Raw genomic sequence first — 9,728 nt, 5'->3', positions numbered from 1 at the left:
TAACCTGGTAACATAACATACGGTGCCTTATCGGAAGCACAAAAAAAATGGAAATAATGAAACAAATAAACTCCATTGAGCTACTTCTACATGCCAGGATCTCATTCATCACATGCATTATAGTGGATAGATAAAGTTCCAACTATAACTCGGAGCATATACATACACATTTACAATGCCAGCCCCATGATTGGGGCGTATACAAAAAAAAAAACAAACATGAAAGGATATGCAACAACCTTAGAGGGACACCCATAAGCAAGTCAACATCTTAACAACTTGATAAAATAAATGGCTTATACAGTGCCTGGACATACGAAGGTTGACAAAAGAAAGCGGGCGTCTTGGCTAGGACTGACCACCTGATTGGTGACCTACAGAAACAGACATAATAGAGAGTGAGCCGGGCTCAGTGAATAGTAATACATAAATAAAATGATGCTTAACTTGAAACATAATACATGTCAATGTAATAGTCTGATTCTGTGCTAAGTACATAACGGCCTTAGGCCCAATCTTGCAACATAAACTTGATGGCTATAAGCCCTTGAAATGTGGTGGCACGAGGCCCTTGAAACATTGGCATAAAGCCCTTGAAACTTGTTTGACCTTGTAGTATATTCAAACTTGTAACATATACTTGAAACATACCTCAGCATACTTGAACTTGTAACATACTGGAAACATACCTGAGACATACTTGAACATCATTCATTAACTCAAACGGAACATATTATAACTGGAGCGTTTCTTGTTGTATCATGTCATTATCATACGCTTAACAATAAGAGACTAATTCACATTCTCATAAGAGTCACATAATAATGCTAAACTTTGCACTTATATCGTAGATTCTGAATAACTTCCAATTCATAAGCAACATAGCAACATAACTTCAAATTCATATGGATACACATAGCTACTCTTATATTTACTCAGAATCTATTCTTCAAGAATGAACATAAATTCTTTTGGGTAAATGACTTAATTCACGTGCTCTATTAATCAATAGTATACACCGTTGTTTAATCGTTCTTATATGTTAACATAGTTGCCTTGCCTTGTAATTAATAGAGTCCTAATGGTAACCGTTACATCATTCCCACGAGTTGACATAATTAACATAAAGTTAACAGGACAAAGTAAGCACATTTTCATTAGATTACAGATGACTTTATCGGTTTCACAATTCCACAGTTTGGCCCTTGGCCTGAGAGGTTCACACATTCACAATAGCCTTTAGGTTTCATAGATTCACAACTTATCACATCGGCCTTCGGCCCTTTGGATTCACAAGTTCACAAGTTTGGCCCTTGGCCTCATAGCTTCATAATTTCACAAATGGCCCCTGGCCACATAGGTTCATAGTTCACAAATGGCCCCTGGCCACATAAATTCACAAGTCGGCCCTTGGCCCCATAGCTTCATAATTTCACAAATGGCCCCTGGCCACATAGGTTCATAGTTCACAAATGGCCCCTGGCCACATAAATTCACAAGTCGGCCCTTGGCCTCATAAATTCACATATACATAAATTAGCTTTTGGGTTTCATAGGTTCATAATTCGGCTCTTGGCTTCATAGTTTCACAATTCACAATTCACAATTCGAAAATTCATACTTCACAAATGGCCCTCGGCCACATCGTTTCATATTTCACAAGTTGGTGATCCATACTTTACAAATTCCAGATGCATATTTCACAAATCCTTTTTGATGTTTCCATAATTTCACAATGTTCCTCATATAGCATACACCTTTGATGTTTCCATAATTTCACAATATTTACGTAGCATACATAACATACATGTCAACATAATTCTTATGACAAAGATCATAACGTCGATAACAATAATCATTAATGGTTAAGGATACATCGAAGTACTACTACTCACAGTGCTACAACGGAGTGCTTGGCCCTCCTGAAGTATGCCCTGTACACATATATAACTTAGTCATTAGTTCTTTTTCCTTCCTTCATTATTCTTCACAAGCCTACCATTATCCATCCATTATACCACAATTTCCTCCATCTCAATATATCTATATATAGAAATAGAAGATTACCATTCTTGCAAACACAATATGGAATTTTTAATCAATCACTTCGATTTCAAGATAGGAAGGAATTGTATGGACATCTTCCACATTTTTCCAAAAATAAATCATTCTCTTGATTTTTACAACTAAGCAAGCCCACAAGTATTTAGCAAAATAATTTGGGATTAACTCATTTTGGAAAACTCTACATTTTAAGTCACAAAAATCAAAGTCAACATAGTCAATTCCATCTCACATAATCACTACAATTCAACATAAGCAACATGATTCAACTCAACATCATTAAATATAATTCAACATAATTCAAGAGAAATTCTTAAATTCCATTTCAACATTCCATAACCGAGTTTATGTCATCTATATCATTTATAAATCCTTTCCTCCAATTTCCTTCTCATTATAACATGATTTACATTGCTCATAACAAAATTCATTCGCAAATTTTAAACATAATTTTCAAACATAACAAAATTCCAATTAAACTTGTACATAGATAATTCAACCTACCAATTTCATGATTCAACTTTCAATTTGGGCCAAATAATTGATTATCATCAAAAATCAACCTAGGGTTTCTAGAAAAACCTAGAAATTTCAAGAAAAATTCAAACTTCTTAACCCATTATTTTTTCTTCCAATTTTCCCCTTGATTATATATCCTAGGTTCATAATCCATAATCTAAACCCAACAATAAAATCCCAAATTCTTCAAATCCGAAATCCCCAAATTTCCATAATATAACCCTATATGCTCAACATGTAGATTTTGCATTTATATACTCCAAAATACCAAAAATCTATCTATTTATGTAAGCATTGAAGGAGAACTAGGACCCCTACCTCAAGATTGAAAGCAAGGAAGCTAGGTCAAGAGCATAACTTCGAAATTTCAAAATCCCATCGGTTGAAAATGTTGATCTTCACTTGTTCTTCATCGTTGATGCAAAATCCATGGTTGATTTGTTGATAAAAGTGGAGGAAATCAAAGTTTTTAGGGCTAAGTTTTCGGACATGGAAGAGGGGAGAAGAAGAGAGGAAAAGAAAATGTAAGAAATGGTCCAAAAATCACGTTTTTTTAGCTGCTGTCCCGCACAGCCCGCACGTGCGGCGCTATTCCCCGCACGTGCGGCTCTGCTTCCAGCACAGATGTGGAAGCTTCAAACGGGTATAACTCTCTCATCGGGACTCCTTTCTAGGCCGTTCTTGTGTTCAAATTGAAGCCCCAGAAACAAGATTTCCAATGGTTCCAACCTCACATTCAAATTCTAAGTATGGAAGGAGAAAAGGGCAAAAGAGTGACGGTTGGTCAAAAATTCAAACTCAAATTTGGGACTTTTTATCTAATCTTATCTATATATCTTGTTAATGCTTCGATCAAGGTTCCAAACATCATCCAAAGGTCCTCAATTATAATATTTATAGTTCACTTGCCAACCCATCAATATCAAGAGTCCGACAACCATACAAATTTTAAGGTGACAGGCACCACTATATATCAATCCAATGTGAATTTAAAATCCGAGTTGTTACAGGCCACGGGCACCGCACGAGCGGAGCATGAGAGAAAAAAGAAGGTTTCCATTCTGCTTTTGACCGCACGAGCGGCCAGGTTTCTCTGCTCGAGCGGAATTGGGCTGCACGAGCGGCCAAAGTGGACGCACGAGTGGCCACCCCTGTTTCAGCATGCACTGGGTAACTTTAAACAAGCATATCTTTGGCATCCGGACTCCGTTTTGAGTGATTCTTGAGTCTAAAATCAAGCCCGAAAGTGCAGTTTTCAATGGTGGTAGTCTCACTCCCAAATTTTAAATACAGAAATAGTTATGCCCAAATTAGTGACGAATGTTCACTTTCTGTCAACCAGTTTTGTACCATTTCTTCACCTAAACCATTTCCCATCGATTTCTCCTATTTTCTGAGACATGGATTATAACTTATTAAAGAATAATGAGCTTGGTACCATCATGGATAATTGATTGAATGATCAAAGAGAATAAGTAAAGGATCGAGTATAATCTCATATAATGTGTTGTGCAATGTACTTGTAGGTCGAGACGAGGACATCATCCCAGTACTACTGGGAGCCGATCACTGTGAGTAATAGTACCCTCAATGTTTCGTGATCCTGTTAATTACTATTGTTATTAACGTTATGTTGAACATGTATGCTATTAAGGAACGGTATGAAATCATGGAATTGTGAACTATGAACCTATGGAAACATCGAAAGAATTGTGAACTATGAATCTCCAACTTGTGAAATATGAAATGATGAGGCCGGGCGCCAATTGTGAAATATGAATCTCCGACTTGTGAATTTAAGAGGCCGAGGGCCGACTTGTGAATTTATGAGGCCAAGGGCCAATTTGTGAATTTGTGAACCTATTAGGCCAAGGGCCAATTTGTGAATTTGTGACCCTATTAGGCCGAGGGCCAAGCTGTGAAATACGTTGTACTTATTATTAATAATTATTAGTAGTACTCTGTCAAACGCCAACTAACTATGTATGACTCTGATTAATAGTTGATATGAACATTCTATTTTTCGTAAGTAAATTATGTCGTTTATTAATGAAGAAAGAGAACTTATGTTCATTCTGGAATAATGGTTTTAGTGTAACTATGAAAGCATACCGTGTTGCTACTAATGGGCCTGAGGCCAATCAGTTATAAATCATCGAGTATGGGTATTTCTGAGGGATCAAAATAATTGGATAAGCTATGTGCGTCCGTATGAGTCTAAAATAGTTCTGTTGTGTTACATACGGACTCGAGGTCATTCAGAACCTACGATATGAATGCAAAGATTTAACGTTATTATATGCTCTCTATAATAGTACGATTCGTATTCTGTTATACACGAGATAACTGTGTTAATTGGTAACTAAGTCATGAGAAGTTTATGTGCGCTATACCATAATGGAATTCTTAAGGAACTAAGGTTATTATGTTTTTGTTTATCCGTTTCGGTTATGTTATGTTGTGACATGTTATGACATAATATGCATTGTTTGGTCTTTATGACCTAATGATATATTCTGGTATGGAACAAAGTGCTGTACGGAACTAAGTGCTACACCTTGGTGGGAGCCACCTCTAGAATCCGTGCGAGCCACCTCTTGAGTCCATACATAGTTATTTCTGGGCCGAAATGCTGTTCTGTATATTTCTGGGCCGAAAGGTTGTTCTCTATATATTTCTTGGCTGAAAGGCTGTTCCGTTATTTCTGGGCCTATGGCCGTTTTGTATCTGAAGACCTATGGCTGTTCTATATATGCTGGGCTTAAAGCCACTCTATTACGGAAACTGGACCCATGGCTGTTTTGGAAATAATTACGGAATATAGTTAATCATATGTATCTGCAGTTATATGTTTTATTATTCAGGTTAAACATTACATTATTTATGTACTATTATTCATTGAGTTCGCTCATTCTGTATTTTGTCTGTCTATTTCTGTAGGTAATCAACCGGGAGTTCAGTCCTAACCTTTAAGGCTCGTCTTTCTCTTGTCAACTTTGATGCGTCCAGGCACCTACCTGAAGCGGTGCATTTTGTAAAGTGTTGTTAGGTTATTGGCTTATGCTTTGGTTGTCTTTCATTAATATTTTCGTTACACGCCCAATTGTGGGTCTAAGTATGAATGTATAAATGTGTAACCGAAGTTCGGGTGTATGTTTCTATATATTATGTACCTAATGCAATGTGTGCGGTCCCGGCATGGTAGAGGTAGCTCAATGGATGATGTTTTATGTTATTTTATAATGGTAATACTTCCGCTCAGGCCCCCTATGTTATGTATAACAAGTTAAGTGTCCGTTTCTGAATAGGTCATGCCCAAAACTTTTAGGGGCGCGTTTGGGGCTTGACAGAGCCTATCTTAGTTGCATTTTGTATGTGTCGCATTAGGCATTCTTGACATAGCTAGGATCATGCATTGATTTCTTACATAGCTTTTGTTTTGGCTCGAAGTACTCGATAAGTGTTTATGCTTTAGCATCCTTGCATGTATATGAGTGACTGCCATGATAGCATACTTGCCATGAGGCTAACTGCCTATGTGATATAACTGCCTGAATGCCTGTGGGTGAAGGCTGGATTACTTGAATGGAACAATTCATTGATCGCGAGTTTTAAGCCCACTTGAGAGTGGCAAATCACCATGTTTTCGAAAGCCCACTTGAGGGTGGCAAAATCCGCATTTTAACCTACTTGCGAGTAGCAAACCGCTTTCAAAAACAAACATGAGATGTTTTGTTCCAATTTAGGCAATCCAGTCTATACTTGTATGCTGTACGCGTCACATAGTAATTCTAGGTTAATAACCAGAATAAGAGCACATGTGTTTTCAAAAACACGATATCGTGTTAGTAAAGGCCGAACTTTGATCGGGCGAGTGGGGGTGCTCATTGCATGACTTTCCACTCTCGTACCCAAGTTCTCGAGCCGAGGCAACTTTGGTGATGACGGATACGTGGCCTTAAGCACGAGTCAGGGTTTCCTAAATACCCCAAAATAAAATATTTAGGTGGCGACTCTGTATCTGACAAAGCAGTCCATGTTTGGCACTTATTTCTAAAAATCAGTTTTTCAAAACGATTTGCCGGATTTGGACTCCTTGGTGATTTATCAATCTCGCATTGCACTTTGCGAGATTAGATTCAGAACCGTGACATTTGAGTCCGAACTGTAGTGAGCCCAATGAACAAAACGGGATTTTCCCGGGACGTTCAGACGCGTCTACAGTTTCTGCAAGCTGCTAAAGCAAAAAAGCTTACCTAGTACTCCGAGCCAAAACAATAGCTAGTTAGTAATCAATGCATGATCCTAGTTAGTAAACAATAGCTCAAGGGAGTGTAGTGCTCGACCCTCGGGCCATCAATCACGCATGTCGATGCATGATGGCCGAAGGAGCCAAGTGTGCGATTCAATATGGAATGAATGCACAAAAACACATGAATGCCTAGAACTCTATCATGTTGGATCAAGAGTGTCGGTGACCGAGGATTGAGGCACGTTTCGTCACTTCAAGTACGAACGTCCCTCGATCCTCGTGTTTGGTTTGACACCCCAAACCGAACACAATGCAATGCAAGTATGCCAAGTACAATGCAACATGGGGACATTTATACAATGCAACAAGACTAGTGGCATGCAAACAAACTCAATGCAATATGAGTGTGCAAGCAAACATGCAAACATATAAGCATGCAACAAGTACGCAACAATACTATGCAACCTAAACATGCAAATATGTAATGTACGAAGCATGCAAAATGCAATGTACCAAGTATACAATAATGACGAAATGGAACAAGCATGCAACAATATGCAAGGATCATGAGAGATGGACTTAAACTGAAATGGGCAGACCTCAGCCATGCCCAAATCAGTGGCCAAAACACTAAAACTAAGGCACCAACATGCAAAACAAACATGTACACATATTGGTCCATCACTTAGGCACAAAGAGGGCAACTCTTGAAAGCACTCAAAGAGTGAAAAAGCATGCAAGCATGACAACACTACATGCTCTGAAATGATGTCAAGGATGATGCCAAATCATACATACAAGTCAAGCATAACATGCAAGAAAGCTCAAGGCTTAAGGCCAGGCAATGAGCTTGTACTAAGGCCACATGAAACAAGCTCCAAAGAGCCAAGGACAACCAAAACAGTCCTAGATCATGCTAAAGAGAGTCTAAAACATGCAAGGGCCAAAGCTAAAACAAGCCAAAATGAAGGGTCGAAGGCAAGATGCAAGTAAGGCCAACAAAGGGGATTACACTACACCCATTATAACCAAATATAGCATGACTTAACCAATGAAAAACAGAGATATGGCATGTCAAAATAGGTCCAAAAACCCACTTATATGGCATCCCGAAGACCTAATCATGGAGGCATGCACAACGACCCAACCATAAGGCATAAGACACCAACCCTTCAAAGCTTTGAAAGGATGACAAATGCAAGTATATGAGCATGAAATATGGATTGAAATAACATATTAGATGATGCCAAATCATGAAAAAAGGTCCAAGTAGTGCATGCTAATGACTTGTACATTCAAAGCTAGTAAGCGAGGATGTATGGTAGCTATACAAAGCAATGCATATATGAGCAAAATAACACCAAACAAAGCTTTAGTATGCTGAAATATGACCTAAAGTTCCTTTGAGTTGAGCCAAAATATGCAAGTATGATAGTCCAAATGCTAGATGCATGTTAAGGCAATAGAGGGGATTACAAGGCAAGTATATGGTGCATGCAAGAAGCTATTAAGCCAACCTAGAACAGAGGTATATCATGACCAAATGACACCAAATACTTGCTGAAATGAAGCCAAAACATGCTAAGCAAACATGCTACCATTATGAGCCAATAACACAAGCATATGAGACACAAGGAAAGAGGGGTGTCCCTCTCCTATACAAGACTCTAAAACTACCTTTCCACCACTGAAAATCCTCTAGATTTCAGTGGTAGAAAGGTCATGCAAAGGCAAGAACAAAGGCCAAAAGAGGTGGCTCAAAACAAGGCCAAACAAGGCCTAAGAGGGGGTAGACAACCCCCAACCAAAAAGTGACCTTAAACAACCATCTTAAGCACACAAAAACAGAACTTTTTTCAGTTTATAGTTAAGCTTAAAACAATATGTAAATAGGTCTAAAAGCTTAAGCCAAAATGGGGAAACAAAAGGTTAGTTGCTCACCCTTGAAGAACACCTTCAAGAACACAACTCTAGCCAGTCCCTTGGATCAAAACCAGCCCAAGAACTCTGAAACCAACTTCCTAGTGCCTCAACAACCAAAGGAAGGTGCTCTACTCGGTGTTATAGTGCAAAAGTACGAACAAAATACACTTTTAAGGCACCAACACACACACAAATATAGAGAGAGGGGGATATATGAACTCTATATCTATTTTGTTAACCCTCTGGAAAGGGAGGGGAGGCTCCCATCTTATAGGAAATCAAATTCAAAGCTTCTTAGAGAAGCTAAGCTTTGGTTCAAATCTCCCCATACACGTGTATGGAGGGGAGGGTCTGTGCTCACCAGCTGGCACAGCTGGCATGCACAATGCCTAGAAAAGGCAAAGAAAAGGCCTCGGCTAGAAAATATGGCCGATCGACCAAAATAAGTGCCAACCGACCAACAAAAGTGCTGACTGGCCAAAATTTATGGCCGATGGCATCATGCCATAGCCAATGGGGTGTAGGGATGGCCAACAAGCCACCCTCTTCCCTTAGAAGCAAAATCACAAGTCCTTGGTCCACAACCAAGCACAAAACAAACAAGTTGAGTGATCCTAAGGCAAGGCACGCAGCCGAGACCTTCGGGAACTCAAAACGAACACGAACATAGATGATCATCGAGTGTTCAAACGATGACGTCCAAGTCTTGAGGGCAGTCAAAAATGGGGTGTCTACAGTTTCCCCTCTTTGACAGAACTCGAAAGTCATAAGATGACGGGAGTGAATGTCAAAGCCTAGAGACGACCCATTTTTGACAAGGCCAAAGACTCAGACAAGCATACAGGATAACAAAGAGATGAGCCCGCAGGCAGGGGCAAGATGCAAAGGAAATGCATGGTGCCGAACATAACTTATGATCATACAAAGGGAGCTGTAACGAAGAAAAACATGCAACAGTTTTAAGCATGTG

At 39.0% G+C, this 9,728-nt stretch overlaps 1 long non-coding RNA gene across 1 annotated transcript; it reads right to left on the bottom strand.

Annotated features, from left to right (window-relative positions):
* Nucleotides 1–216: 216 nt before the first annotated feature.
* On the bottom strand, nt 217–3,189 carry LOC145792287 (uncharacterized). Its single transcript, XR_014331674.1, has 3 exons — nt 2,902–3,189; nt 1,896–1,934; nt 217–689 (listed from the first exon to the last, which is right to left on the bottom strand). It is a non-coding gene; the product is annotated as an uncharacterized LOC145792287 (long non-coding RNA).
* Between the last annotated feature and the right edge of the window lie 6,539 nt (nt 3,190–9,728).

Source organism: Camellia sinensis, chromosome 6, assembly GCF_055761805.1.
Source record: "Camellia sinensis isolate YWXY chromosome 6, ASM5576180v1, whole genome shotgun sequence".
In the NCBI taxonomy this organism is placed as follows: Eukaryota; Viridiplantae; Streptophyta; class Magnoliopsida; order Ericales; family Theaceae; genus Camellia; species Camellia sinensis.
Note: the sequence above shows the minus strand (reverse complement) of the source record. Positions and strands in the feature narration are given on the sequence as shown.